This window comes from Geotrypetes seraphini, chromosome 7 (assembly GCF_902459505.1).
Source record: "Geotrypetes seraphini chromosome 7, aGeoSer1.1, whole genome shotgun sequence".
NCBI lineage: Eukaryota > Metazoa > Chordata > Amphibia > Gymnophiona > Dermophiidae > Geotrypetes > Geotrypetes seraphini.
In genome coordinates this window covers 71,882,132-71,898,155 of record NC_047090.1, presented here as the reverse complement: position 1 = coordinate 71,898,155, position 16,024 = coordinate 71,882,132, and the positions used below count along the sequence as shown (strand labels likewise).

At 41.8% G+C, this 16,024-nt stretch overlaps 1 protein-coding gene across 1 annotated transcript in view; it reads left to right on the top strand.

Annotated features, from left to right (window-relative positions):
* Window positions 1–16,024, top strand: part of SOX5 (SRY-box transcription factor 5) — an 845,257-nt gene that overhangs the window by 676,770 nt on the left and 152,463 nt on the right.

Genomic DNA, 16,024 nt, shown 5'->3' with positions numbered 1-16,024 from the left:
ACAAGATATCTTCCTCCCCTCAGAATGATCCTACAGCAGCCATGCAACACTTTCTGAAATATCACTCCTCTGAGGCAACCATCCTATAACAGTCTCTCTCCCAGTGCAGCATACCTGTTGTAACCTCCCTACAGTAAACCCCAGGCAGGACCTCCTTATAGCAAGACTAAAAAGGTTAGGGCTCTTCAGCTTGGAAATGAGATGGCTGAAGGGAGATATGATTGAAGTCTACAAAATCTTGAGTGGAGTAGAACGGGTAAAATGGATCAATTTTTCACTTAGTCAAAAATTACAAAGACTAGGGCCACTCGATGAAGTTACAGGGAACGTATTGCCAGAGGTTGTGGTAAGAGCAAATAGCGTAGCTGGTTTTAAGAAAGGTTTGAACAATTTCCTGGAGGGAAAGTCCATAGTGTGTTATTGAGAAAGACATGGGGGAAGTCACTACTTGCCCTGGATCGGTAGCATGGAATATTGCTACTCTTTGGGTTTTGGCCAGGTACTAGTGACCTGGATTGGCTACTGTGAGAATGGGTTACTGGGCTTGATGGACCATTGGTCTGACCCAATAAGACTGTTCTTATGTTCCTATGGCAGTACCTCACTGGCAGGGCCAGTGGCAGTAAACTCCCAGGCAATATCCCAAATGTCTACAATCACTCAATATATGGCAACCCTCCCCATAAGGGCAAAACCCATCCTAGGCCAGAGCCTCCCCTCAATGCTCCCCCAACAGGTACCCCCCATCTTATTTGTGGTTCCTGGGGTCTTGTGAGGCATACGTGATGCCCATTCACTTTCATCTCAAAAATCCAAGGTCTCACAATGGTTACCAACACAGTATATGGAAGCCTTGTACCACCAGCGGTAACACAGAAGTGATATTACTACTAGAGGTTTTGGCAGCCATTTTGAAAGCTAGGATCACTTCACCCCAGTGGATTCCATGGATCCCCAGTAAATCAAGGATGGGAATTTGTGGGTAGGGGCACATTAGGGGATTACAGACTAGAGGAACTGTGTACTGATAGGAGGGATGCCATATAGTAGGGTTCAGGGGAGATTACTGCAGTAGAGGTGGGTGGGAAGATTGCTGAACTGCAGGAGGTCCTGTCTGGGAGGTAAATGCTAAGGGAGGCATATGGATGGGGAGATTAATGCCATGGAAGGTGCTACATGGGGGATTGCTGTATCAGTGGGGTTATGCAGGAAGGATGCTGCTAAGACAGAAATGACAGGATTGAATGTCAGGGTGGTGGTGGTCAGTTGGCAGATATGAAGCTGGTAATCAAGGGAGGGCCAGAAATTTGGCCTATCCAGTTGTACTTTAGGAGCCAACTTTTCAAAATAATTGGGAGGTGCTAAACTCGAACCAAATCGCCCTGCATTGGACTTAGTGAAGGAGTTTGCTCACCCACAGCATCTACAGATCTATCACCTATGTGCAGGCACTTATATATAAATGTAAATACAATATGTGCTTTTCAGTATAGACATGTGTTCCATATGTGAAATGGGAAACCTGCATCTGTATTGTAGTCCGGCCCAGGATTCTCCTTCTCCCTACTTTACCCACTTGACATGTAAATAGATTATGCTTCTCCATGTGTACATGGCCCCTGTTGTGACATGCAATTTATATGTGTTGGCTTCTCCACATATGTAAATCCTGCCATTTACATGTGATGATGCTTCCAAACTAAAAATCTATATGTACTTGTAGGTAATTTCACAGTAGGGTTCCTGAAAACTTACAGCTTGCACTCTTTTTAAAAGGGACCTGTATGCCTTTGTAAAATAAGCTTCTAAAATAACCTTTTTAATGCACAAATTCTCTCACACAGATCTATTCCTGCTCTAAAGAAGATGCAATTATGGGCATTTTCTTTATTGTGTATACAGTGGTATCTTGGTTTACGAGCATAATTCGTTCCAGAAGCATGCTCGTAAGCCAAAGCACTTGTATATCAAAGCAAAGTTCCCCATAGGGCACAATGTAAACTCAAACAATTCATTCCACAATCAAGGTTTCCTATGGTGGCCCAGTGGTGGGTACCTGCCCGCGGCTGCCCTCCCGCTTCGGCCAATGCCTCTGCCGTCTGTCAGCGCCTTCAGACTCCCAATCCAAGCCAACCACCATCGTGTACGAGCATGCGCACGACCTCTCCTGAGCCAAGCCAGCCGCTACCCCAACAACACGCTCACCACGTACAAGCACGCAGGACGTTCTGCGTGCTTGTACGTGGTGAACGTGTTGTCAAGACAGTGGCTGGCTTGGCTCAGGAGAAGAGAGGCCATGCGCATGCTCACACAGGATGGCGGCTGGCTTGGATCGGGAGCCAGGAGGCGCTGACAGACGGCAGAGGCATCAGCAGAAGCGGGAGGGCAGCCGCACGGGGACCCCAAGGGAAGGAAGCCACCACACTGAAAGCACTGCAGCACCCACAGGCAGGTACCCACTATTGCTGAGAGCTCGTTTATCGGGGCGGTGCTCGGTTTGCGAGACAAAAGTTTGCTGAGTGTTTTGCTTGTCTTGCAAAACACTCGCAAACCGAGGTTCCACTGTACCTTTATTTTATAACGTACGCACATACATTGCAATTCCACCCGTATTAAGTCTATAAAGAGGGCACCAACATTTATGGCTCCTTTTACAAAGGTGCAATAGGGCCTTAACGCATGGAATAGCGTGCACTAAATTGCTGCACGCACTAGCCATTACTGCCTCCTTATAAGCAGGCGGTAATTTTTTGGCTAGTGTGCGCTATAGCACATGCTAATCTTGTGCGTGTGCTAAAACCACTAGCACACCTTAGTAAAAGGAGTCCTTAGACATCATGAGCATACATAAACAACCAGAATACCAGCATATATGGGCATAAGTGCCAATATTCCAGCTATGTGCTATTTTATAAACTGGTGCATAATTTGAAGGTGGGTGTACATGTGGGTGAAGTCTGGGCAGAGCGTAGGTGGAGCACAAAATTAGGTGCATAAATTATAAAATACTAGAATTTGCACACTTTTTTTTTTAGTAAGCTAGATACAAACAAATCATCTCTATGGCTGGTGTAAATGCTCACTCCTATAGTAAAATATAGATCTGTTATACTACTAATATTAATCATTTCTGTAGTGCTACTAGACATATGCAACGCTGTACATCAAAACATGGAAGAGATAGTCCCTGCTCAAAAGAGCTTACAATCTAGTCAAGACAAAGTGGACAAAAAGGTGAATCAATACATTGTGCCCAGATGGGGGAATTACAGAGGAAATGATAAGACAGATATTGGTGCTTAGAAGGTGGATTGGGGTTTGAAATTGAAAGCATCTTCAAAGAGGTGGACTTTAAGTCTGGATTTGAATACTGCCAGACACTGAGCCTGACATATCAAGTCAGACAGTTTGTTCCAGGCATATGATGCAGTAGGGTAGAAGGGACAAAGTATGGAGTTGGCTGTATAGGAGAAGGGTACCGATAAGGAACTTATCCAATAAACAGAGTGCCTGGGGGGTGGGGAATGTGGAGAGAGATGAGAGAAGAGAGGAACTGAAGAGCGAATACACTTGTAGGTCAGTAAGAGGAGTTTGAACTGTATGTGGAAATGGATATGGAGCCAATGAAGTGAATTGAGGAGAGGGGTAATGTGGGTATAGCGACACTGATAGAATATGAGACGTGCACCATTGTTCTGACCAGATTGAAGGGGAGAGAGTTGGATTAGCAGAATGCCAGTGAGAAGCAGGTTGCACTAGTTTAGGCAAGAGGTGATGAGGGTATGCATGAGGGTCTTGACAGAAAGAAAGGATCCGATTTTAGTGATATTATAGAGAAAGAAATGACTAGTTTTGTAAGTCTATTGGATATGGGAAGAGAAGGAGATGAGTCAAAGATTACCCCAAAGTTGTAAGCTGACAAGACAGGGAGGAAGAGGGTATAGTTCACAGAAATAGAGAATGAGGGAAGAGGAGGGACAGATTTAGGTGGAAAGATAAGGAGCTCAGTCTTGGACATGTTTAATTTTAGATGGCAGCGAGCCATCCAGGTAGCGATGTCAGACAAGCAGATTGAAACCCGAGACTGAATGTATGTTGAGATTTCAGGTGTAGAGAGAGAGAGATCTGTGAGTCGTTGGCATAGAGGTGATACTGAAAGCCTTGGGAGGAGATTAGAGCACCAAGGGAATAAGTGTAGATGAAAAAAAGAAGTGATCCCAGGACAGTGCCTTCAGGTACACCAACCAACAGTGGGATGGCGGTGGAGGAGGATCCACCACTGCATACGCTAAAAATACTGTTTTTACATTGCTGAACTTGTTTTTCTCACTATTATAAAATCACAATAAAACTTTTGAACTGAAAAACAATGCAATGGGAAAGATAGAAAGAAAACTATGCAATAATATAGCCTTGAAATCCAAGTGAGGGCAGTGTATTGATGAGCAGATGGTGATAAACCATGTCAAAAGCTGTAGAAATATCAAAAAGGATGAAGATAGAGTAGAAGCCTTTAGATTTGGCCAGAATCAGGTCATTGGAGGCTTTTGTAGGGGCAGTTTCTGTATAATGAAGAGGGCAAAAACCCGATTGAAGTAGGTCAAGGATAGCTTGAGATGAAAGAAAGTCAAGACAACGGCGGTGAACAGCACATTTAAGTAGCTTGGATAAGAAGAGAAGGAGGGAGACATGATGATAGTTGGAAGGGTTTTTGAGGAGTTGTGTAACAACGGCATGTTTGAAGGCATTAGGCACAGTTGCGATGGAGAGTGATAGGATGAGTACCGCAAAACACATTAGAGCATATTGCATTATTTTGCCTGTTAGCAAGCTATGGAACTTTGAAAGCCACAAGACTGCTCTGCAGCTAAGTAACTGCTTTATGACTTATAACACTTTTTGAATTTTTGTGCCTGGTGACTTATTGAGTAATTACCGTTTTTTTGGTCAGAGAATTTTTGCTCTTCCGTTTTTCAGTGGGAGTTTTTGTCTCTGCTGTTTTTCCAATAGCGGGCCAATGATAGTACATAAAACTTGCTAGAGCTTTGTTCTTATATTGATTATTATCCTTTTGGATATTGAGGCCCATTTTGTCAGTTTTTTGGTAACGCAGTTGGTCACTAGTCACAAATAAAAGGAAGACACTGAAATTTGAATTAAGTATTGTGTCTCCCCCACCAGAGAGTGTTGAGACATCTCTTAGTAATGTCAGGGATCAAAATGGAGTGGGGGGCATGGAGTTCAAGGGATGTAATTTGAGGTGTTGGACAAGTTTAAAAGGAATGTCATCTGGGGTGTTGGAAGAGCTGTAGGTTTCCATTTGGGATATTAGAGACTACATTGGAGGTGTCAGGGAGTTCAGAGAATGTCAAATGTCATCAGTAGTATTGGGAAGTTTGAGAAATTTTGTCAGAGGTGGCAGGGATTTATTGCCTATCATTGGGAGTGTCAGGGGCCTTTTCCTCCAGGAACATGTCCAAACCTCTTTTAAAACCAGCTACATTAACCCCTCTTATTACATGCTCTGGCGATGCATTCCAGTACCTAACTATCCACTGAGTGAAAAAAAATATTTCTTCTTATTGGTTTTAAAAGTACTATTCTAACTTCGAGTATCGCCTAATCTTTGTAAATCTTGATGTGGTTAAAAAAAAAAAAAAAAGAAAAAGACCTTTGGAAATTGGAAAACTGGGCATCCAAATGGCAGATGAAATTGAATTTGGACAAATGCAAAGTGATGCACATTGGGAAGAATAACCCAAATCATAGTTACCAGATGCTAGGGTCCACCTTAAGGGTCAGCGCTCAAGAAAAAGATCTGGGTGTCATTATGCACAATATGCTGAAACCTTTCACCCAATGTATGGCGGCGGCCACGAAATTAAACAAGATGCTAGGAATTATTAGAAAAGGGATGGTAAACAAGACTAAGAATATTATAATGCCTCTGTATCGCTCAATGGTGCAACCTCACCTTGAGTATTGCATTCAGTTCTGGTCTTCTTATTTCAAAAAAGATATAGCGGCACTAGAAAAGGTTCATAGAAGAGCGACCAAGATGATAAAGGGGATGGATCTCCTCTTGTATGAGGAAATCTAAAGAGGTTAAGGCTCTTCAGCTTGGAAAAGAGACAACCGAGGGAAGATATGATTAAATTCTAAGGGCTAGATTCACTAAGCAAACTGATCGTGTACTAATCGGTTTGCGACCCAGTTTCCCTCCGACCCGATTCACTAACCTGTGTACCAATCTGATTCTGATCCATGCATGCAAATGAGGGGAAATGGCATGCAAAGTAGGCAGGGCTGCGATTCACTAAAAAAAAAAAAAAAAGAGGAACACTGACTGTGGTGGCCGATCCAAAAACAAGCAACTGCTGAGGACCGGTCGCTTGTGCAAAAACCCTGCTCTTAGCCCTGATTCTCCTCTCTCAGCCCCGATTCTTCTACCTTTTGCCGCCCCTATACTCTCCTGCTCTGCCTCCCTTCCCTGCAGCGTGAGCCCCTGGTTTTAACCTGCTTTAAATCCAGGGGTTAAAACCACGGGCTCATGAGTAAAAAAGTATATAAAAAATCAAAAAGCACGGACTGCAAACGCATGCGCAGACCACCTACAGGCAAAGTAATAGTCTGCGCATGCGCTGGGATTGCTCTTCAGCGATCCGTGCAGTCGATTGGGGGCATGCCTCTGATCAGCCTGATTTGCATGCAGGCGCATTCAGAATCGGTCGCCCGGTCTCGGATTGCATACAGATCGGATCCGTGGGCCTAGTGAATCTAGCCCTAAGTCAGGAGCACTTAGCACCACCTAAATAGGAGGCAGTAATTGCTCCTACATTCATTTATTTATAGGTACCACTTGCTAAGACAACCATAACAACATTAGAGCATGATCTGCAAAAAAAGAAAAGTGCCCTACAATGTGTCATATTAAATCTGGGCTTAGTATATTTTTTCATAAATGTTTCTTCTTTTTCTTTAATGATTGTAGTTCATCCCCCTTTCCTTTTGTACCAGTAAGTAAATTTGAATGAATATACAGTATTTTAATTTTTGTAACAAATTGTCTTGTAGTTTGTCCCCTACTTTCAATATTGTCATACGCATTGAAATACTTGACATTGCGTGTACAACAAATTTTTCATAAACTTGAAACTTGCACTAAGCCCAGATTTTTACTGCATTTTAGTAAAAGGGCCCTTTAATGTACCTCTGGTTGCTGTACAACTCATATGCATAACAGATTTATCCCTGTGTTTAACAGTTTGTAGGGGGATTCTTTTCTTCAAAGTGCTTTACCCTTTTTACCCAAAATACTGTCTCATATATCTCACTGTATGTTAGTGTCACCAAGCAATTCAATTTTTTTTCATCAGTTGCAGAGTTTTGAGCTTATCACCATTTACTTTTGTTTACTTTAGACCAGGGGTGTCCAACCTTTTGGCTTCCCTGGGCCGCATTGACCGAAAAAAATGTTACTGGGGTCACACAAACGCGCAAACTGCAGCAAGACAGAGGAGGGAGCCGGCAAGACAGTAAACACCCGGGAGAAGCAGAGAAAAACACTGCATCGCCCTCGACCGGGGCCGCACAAAATACTTTACGGGGGCCACATGCGGCCTTTGGGCCGCAGGTTGGACACCCCTGCTTTAGACAATAATTTGTACTTTCTGCAGACCACAGTTCCTCTATCGTGCTTGAGATCTATTTGCATACAATGGAAGTAGCACATGCAAATCAATCTCATGCATATTCATTGTGGAAATTTAGAAAACCCAACTGAGTTGTTGCCCTCAAGGACAGTGGTTGCTCATTCCTGCTCCAGAAAACTTAGGTGTACAGTTATAGAACGGCACCTAAGTGCCACTTTTACCCATTTTGGTATCTAATTACCATTAACTCTCATATATTTAAGTGCCAAACAGGTGCCTAACTTTTGATGCACTATAATTATCCCAATGATGTATGCATAAGCATAGAAGTCTATAAAACCATATGTACAGTGGAATGGAAAAATGTGAATCAGTTGTTTACTATGTAGTACATTTAAATCAAATAGGAGAAAAATTTTTTTTTTTTCATACAGTGGATAGGTAGGCTCTGGAATTCATTTGCCAGGTAATGTGGTAAAAGCAGTTAGCAAAGCTGGATTTGAAAATAAATTTGTACAATTTCCTGGATACAAAGTGCATAAACTATCATTAAGGTGTGCTGGAGGAAAACTGGACTTGATGAATCTCAGCTCCATTATGGCAATTCTTATGTTCTTATGCTTTGCTTTGCTGTTTTTACTATTCTGTTTTGTGGGGCTAATTTAAAAAGCCATTTGCTTGTAATAAACAAAGGTTTATCCAAGAAAATGGTTTATTGCAAAACTGCATATAACAATATTTTATGTAAAAGGAATAATAAATACTAGGAGATTAATGACAGCGTCAATAGCAATATTAATATTGAATGAACATTAGTGGTAATAAAAGGAGAAAAGGGAGCTCAAATATAAACCAACACTGAGTCAAACTCAAGTCATTAGACCTAAAAAAAAAAAAAACACCTCTTCAACTATTTAAATGTTCATTGTTTACATACTGTTCCTAGTCAAATAATTTCTACTAAACTTCCAACTATCTTTCAGACTTTTTTAAAAAAAAATTGTGTTTATTGAAATGCAGCTTGAGTACAATCAATATAAAAGTGGAAACAATTATAACCAATAATGAGAGTGAACTGAGAAGTGTACAATTTTCTCTACAGACAACAGCTCAAATGATTCTGCAAAGAAATACAAAGAGCATATTTGTGTTTTTAGAGGGGGAGGAGCTTACCTAAGATGGGGGCCTAATGCTTCCGCAGAGACGCTGTTGTGCCATTGATGAGAATTTTTTCCTGTTTACTGGATGGTAAAATGAAAGTCAAAAGTTCGGGTTTTCCCGGATGAATCTGTTTTGCAAACTGGCCTGATGGATGCCTTTGTGGACCATAGCTCAAGAATGCAACAATTGGAGGTTTTGACAGCTAGAGAGAATGCGCAAACTGAGGCACCTGATCTCTCCTTCGAGGGTGTCACTCTGTCCTCCGAAGAGTGAAGTCTTTTTTGGATATGTTGGCCCAGGAAACCCTCTTGCTGGTCTCACGGAGTGGGAGGACTAATTCTGGAAGAGAGCAGGAGGAGCCATTAACATCTGTTCAGTTGGTGGCAAGACTACAGCAAGCTCATAAAGTTTGCCTTACAACTGAAGCAGGTCCAGGTACAATGGGTGCTGCAGGGAGCTCTGGAACAGAGATTGTTCCCTTACAGAGGCCCAAGGACTTCACAATGGAATCGATTTGGGATGCTATATCGAATAAGCAAGCTTCTCTTGGGAATCAAATCTAGCAACTTTCTACCCGGTGTGCTTTCAGAGAATTTGGAACTTAAAACCAAGGTAACGAGTTTGGAGAGTAAGTCAAGTGACTTTGAGACTAAGATAAAAACTTTGGAAGTACAAGCTCTTACTTGGGCTAAGGACAGTGTTAGTTTGTACTTTAAACAAGAAATGATGGAAAACTCTATTAGGAGATATAATCTCCGGATTATTAATTAATTAATCATCCTACAACTGCCTTGGCAATGTTTAAAATGTATTTGAGTGAAATTCTGAAAGTTCCAGAAACCTCATACCCACCTCTCTCAAAAATATATTACCTTCCAATGAGAGCTAAATCTCAAAATCCCATTCAGCAGAATGTTTCTGCAGATAGTTTGGATTTGCCTAATTTCTTGGAAAGTTCGGATACTGAGGTTCAAGTCTCAGCAACATTAATTGTACAGTTTATTATTGATTCTGATAAGTAATGGATGCTTAAGATGTTTTTCAAATATAAAGATGTTCCCTTTTTGACTAATATTATAAGAATGTATCCAGATGTCTCTTGTTCTACCCAGAAGAGAAGGAAACAATTTCTCATTTTGAGACCTCAGGCAATTCAGTTAGGGGCAACTTTTGTGCTAAGATATCCCTGCAAGTACGTTTTGACATACAGAGATAATAGATATGTTTTCTTTGAACCACTGCAATTGTCTAAGTTTATTTCAGCTAGAGAGCAATCAATAACTCCTATATGAGTCTTGCTGTTTTCAAATAGCTCAGAAAAGAAATGTTCATGGGCACTCAGGCCCCCTCTTTAGTTCTTTTTGATATATTTCCTATGTTTTATTTCACTGTATCTTCAGCTACTCCCCGAGATATATAGTGGACTAACTATACTTTGTAATAAGGTGATACCCTTTAAATAATTTGGAGTTCTATTTTAATCTCACATTGTATTTTTTCTTTTTTGACTTGTAAAGATTGTCAAATGTTGAAACTTATAAATAAAGAATTAAAATAAAAATAGTTGTGTTTTTAATTTGAAGGGGTCTATTATAATCACCAGTTTGTTTTAAGGAAGCAAAACCTTTGGAAAAATATGTTCTCCAGTATAATGATCACATTTCAGTGTTATATAATCACATTTTGGATGATATTCCTACAATCGCTCCTTACTTCTCATGTCAGACTTTATGCAGTCAAAAATATGTGAGTAATTCTATCCTATGTGTACTTTTTACCCTTGGCATTTCTGGATGTCAGATTTGTGTGAGGTTTGGACTTCTGAATATTTTGGGAGTTTCAAATTTTAAAATGTATGTGTGTGTAAATATTTGAAAATCTTTGGTTCATACTAAATAGTAGGACATTACTGATGGGATAATTTTGAAAAGAGAAATACGTATGCGCATATTAGGTTCACTTATGCATGTGGAGGGGCATAATCAAAACATACGTCTAAGTTTGATTTGAGCATATGGCGCTAGATGTCCAAAGTCAGCCGTGGGGAAATGCTCATTTCGAAAAATATGCCTAGAGTATTTTTTTTTTCTAAAAAATAATCTATCTGGACATCCAGGCTATTGTTCGTTCAGACCGCCAAGATGTCAATGTTTATACCACATTTTCAACCACAACTTTGTCCAAGTCCCAAATGCCTAGAACAAGACCATTTGGATGTGGGAGGGGCCAGTCTTGTAATGGACTGGCCACCCAGGCATGGCAACAGGGCAGTGGGGCACCTTAGAGGGCACTGCTGTGAACATCACAAAAAGAGTGTCAGATAAACATTTCACCAGAACCCCCTTATAAGTTATGGTGAGACCCCCAAAACCCATTATACTCATCTGTCTACAACCCCAATAGCCCTTATGGCTGCAGTGGTACCTATCTGGCAGTAGAGTAGGGTTGGGGGGTCATAAGAATTGCCGCTGTTGGGTCAGACCAGTGGTCCATCGTGCCCAGCAGTCCGCTCACACAGCGGCCCTTGGTCAAAGACCAGCGCTCTAACTGAGACTAGCCCTACCTGCGTACATTCTGGTTCAGCAGGAACTTGTTTAACTTTGTCTTGAATCCCTAGAGGGTGTTTTCCCCTACGACAGACTCCAGAAGAGCGTTCCAGTTTTCTACCACTCTCTGAGTGAAGAAGAACTTTCTTAAATTCGTACGGAATCTATCCCCTTTCAATTTTAAAGAGTGCCCTCTCATTCTTCCTACCTTGGAGAGGGTGAACAACCTGTCCTTATCTACTAAGTCTATTCCCTTCAGTACCTTGAATATTTCGATCATGTCCCCTTTCAATCTCCTCTGTTCGAGGGAGAAAAGGCCAAGTTTCTCTAATCTTTCACTATACGGCAACTCCTCCAGCCCCTTAACCATCTTAGTCACCCTTCTCTGGACCCTTTCAAGTAGCATCATGTCCTCCTTCATGTATGGCGACCAGTGCACTCCAGGTGAGGGCGCACCATGGGTCGCATATGTTCCACCATGGGTCGCATATGTTCCACCATAAATGCAGTGATTAGAGTGGCTTATGGGCCTGGGTTCTCCTCTGTACGGTTCACTTGCCCACCCCCAGGCTCTTTAAGATACCTTTGTGCAGTTCTACTAGGCTTTCCTATACCAGGTGCTGATATTCTGGAGAAAAGTATGTATCTTTTTAATTCTGATCTTTGTGGGGGTGTGAGGGGGTCAGTGAACATTGGGGGAGTGTATGGAGATCTTTCCTTGCACCACTCACTTTCATTTTTCAGTCTCTGGGCTTTACATTCTACATTTACGCAGATGACATTCAGCTTATTTTTCCTCTAGATACACATTCTCTTGCATCCTACTCATCGATTTCTGCAAGACTGGACACTATTGCAGACTGGCTTACTGTAAATAAGCTCAAGGTCAACTCTCAAAAGACAGAAGTGTTGCTTTTTTCCCCAAAGAATTTACCAGAAAACACACTATATTTCACTATGAAAGGAGTCTCCTTACAATTTTCATTCAAAACCAAAATCTTAGGTGTAACAATAGATAACACCCTAAGCTTTCATCCACATATTTCTAAGTTGGTATCTTCATCTTTCTACGCTCTCTACCAAATTCGATCCATTTGCTCATTTCTTCAACAAAGTTCACTCCGAATTCTTATACACTCCCTTATCTTGAGCAGACTTGACTATTGTAATTCCATTGTCATTGGACTCCCAAAATATCAATTACATTGATTACAATTAGTCCAGAACACTGAAGTAAGATTACTTCATCACTGTTCTAAGTTTGATCACGTCACACCACTTCTAAAATCAGAGCACATCCTCCCGGTGTCATATCGCATTCTTTTTAAATATAATATTCTGTCTCACCATTCTATCGAGTGGTCTTCCATCCTTTTTATATAGTCTCCAGGTTCCATACTCGCCACAAGAACCCTACGCTCTTCACAACAGCTATTAGTCATTCCTTCATTCCAACAACTCTTTCTCAATTTTTATAGAAACTCTTCATTTTCTGTCATGGCTCCCACTCTCTGGAATTCTCTGCCTTGTTATCTCCGTTCAGAAAAATAATTAGCGACTTTCAAGATACAATTAAAGGCATACTATTTCTCCTTGGCTTTATGTTCTTAATCCTCTTTCTCTGTTATGTATTAAGCAACCTTTCCCAAACTTGCTTTCGTGGCTTTATCTCAATTAGTGTGGGTAGAGCAAATTCAAGTTTCCTCCCCTACTATATTGGTCATTCTTTCCCTTTCCCTAACCTTTTTGCTTTTTTTGTAACCTGCCTATTCCCTTCTTTCCTCATGTTTCTATTATTGTTTGAATGCCTGATTGTATTTTATGTTTTGTTTAATTTTTGATTCCTATCCTATTTAATCTTACATTTATTTATTTATTTATTAAATAGAACTTGAACTTATATCTGCCATGGTTATCTGGTCACTTTAGATACCTTTTTGGCACATATATCTTTTTTTTACATCATCTAACTCATAACATTTAAGTTTCATCCAGGATGTCTAGTATAACATTCAAGAATCCCTGCAGGACGACTAAGGGCTCCTTTTACTAAGCTGCGATAGCGTTTTTAGCTTGTGCAGAATTTTAGCGCACGCTAAACTCACACTACGTGGCTAGAACTAACGCCAGCTCAGTGTTGGCGTTAGCGTCTAGCACGCACGCTAAAACCGCTAGCACAGCTTTGTAAAAGGAGCCCTAAGTCTAGGTTGGCCCCCATTCCGCCCACATACTAACCACTCCTCCAGATATGCTCCTTTCAGCTCTATCCTTAACACAATGTTCTTAGTATTTATTTATTTATTAATCTACCCACTATCACTTATGGTCCAATCACACAGAATGCTTTCTTGAGTGCCTATGGGGTATCAGTATACCCTCAGAGCAGCATAGCTCTTAAAGGGTTAATTCTTCATTTTCCCCCCCCCCCCCCCCCCCCCGAAGGCAATATCTTCACTATTTTCATATTTTTCTTATTTCCTTGTTCCGTTTTGTTTAAATACTCATAGTTACTTAAATCACTTCATAAATACTTTGTTTCTGTTCTTCAATAAATAATATCATTCAAAAGATGCTTGATAATTTACTTAACTTAACTTTCCAGCCATTACTGGTAATTCCCTCGACCAACGCGTTTCGCTCGCTTTTTCAAGGCAGTGGGGAGGCTATTTAATTTCACATTACTCTTAAAGCCGTCGGCTTACCAAATAGTGAAGATTTTGCCTTCGGGGGGGAAAAATGAAGAATTAACCCTTTAAGAGCTATGTTGCTCTGAGGGTATACTGATACCTCATAGGCACTCAAGAAAGCATTCTGTGTGATTGGCCTTTCAGCTCTAGGCACAAAGCAGCATTCAGAGGCATTAAAAGTCCCACGTCACGTCCAGAAAATCATTGTGTATACTGATTTTAACAATTTGAAAGAAACAATGTAAACAAATATAAAAGGTAAAGTGCTGTTTCAGTGAAATACTACAGTGAAGCATAATATAATGTCATCTATGTAACTTCTTTAAAATAACCTATTTTTTCAGGCAAACTAAATAATATCCAGTCAATATTCAAAGCAATTTAACCAGGCAGGAGAGGCTTCTGTCCACTAAAATTATGATCAGTGGGCTGATTGCCAATATTCAGTGTCACTTAACTAGGCAGTGCTACTGAATATCAGCTCTGACCAGCTATTAGAAAAGTGGACAGGAGAAGGGTGTTATGGAGGTAGAGTCAGAAAGGAGCCAACAGCTGCGTGAATGCCAGCAATATTCAGTGATGGCACCTACATATAGGGTTATCATATTTGTGAAGTCAAAAAAGAGGACACATGGCCCCACCCACACCTGGTCCATGACCCTACCCACATTCCGCCTCCACCATGCCTTGCCCCTACCTCCCACCAGTCCCAGTTCCACATCCCCACACACACACACCTTTCACCCATTTCCTTAGTCCCCCTTCCTATCCTCTGTACCTATCATCTACCCTTCACAGCATCTCATCACCCTATCAATCCCAGCTCCATCCCTATCTCTCCTTCCTTCCCTTGCCTCCAACACCATTCTAATATCCCTGTCCCCATATTACACCTTGCCCAGCTTCTCTTCCTTCTTTACCCTTTCTCTTGTACCCTAACCAAGGACCAATATCTCTCTTTTCTCCCCTACCCACCCCATATTACTGCAACTGTTTCCTTCCCCATTCCAGCATCTACCGCTTTTTCCCTCTTCACCCAACCACACCCCAACACCAGAGACTGCATCAATTCAAACCCCACCCCCCAACGGGATCCACAGACCTCTCTCCCCAGCTCCCAACTCTCCTACCTACCTCCTCCCCAGCAGGCCAGCAGCAGTAATGAGGGAAGCCTGATGCTGCCAGCCTGACCTGGAAGCTGCCTCTCTGCAAGTCCCAGCTACATGGGAACAGGAAGTCACTGCAGAGAGGTAGCTTCCTGGGAAGGCTGGCGGCAGCAGGCTTCCCTCGTTGCTGCTGCCTAAAGATTCAATGCAGCAGCTGGGAAGGAGTTAGGTGGGGGAGTAGGGAGAGCTGGCAAAACCTGGACAGACTTCCCTCTTTAAAAAAAAAATATCCAGGCACCCAGACAGTCCTCTGAAAAGAGGACCTGTCCAGGTTTCCTCAGATATCTAATAACCCTACATACATATCTAAGCAACCAGATAGGCCCACATAAATCACTTAGCTATGAAGGTGCTGGCACAGAATATCAACTGGAATTCTCACAACTATCAGGTAGCAGCTGCATCTCTAGTTCAGCTCTTTTCTCTCCCACACATCCCTCCCCCCAACAAGATCAATCCATTTCCTGATCCTTTCCATCAATACTATAAACCCACCCCCCAAGCTAGCCCCCCTCCTGGAACCTTCAACCAGTACTGTACACCCTTCAATGCCAGAACTCCTGACCCAATAATGCATCCCTCCCGCTGAAACCAGACTCCCCTCCTAGCACCTTCTACCAATTCTATACCCTCTCTCTGACACCAGATACCCCCTTCTTAGCACCTTGCACCATGCAACACTCCCAACACAATATGAAACCCCCTCCTGGATTCCTCAATCACCCGTATACCCCATTTGCTCTTGTCCCTAGTAGCTCCCAGTAAAATATGGCTCCAGCAGCTCTAGCAATAGTCTCACACTACTACCACTA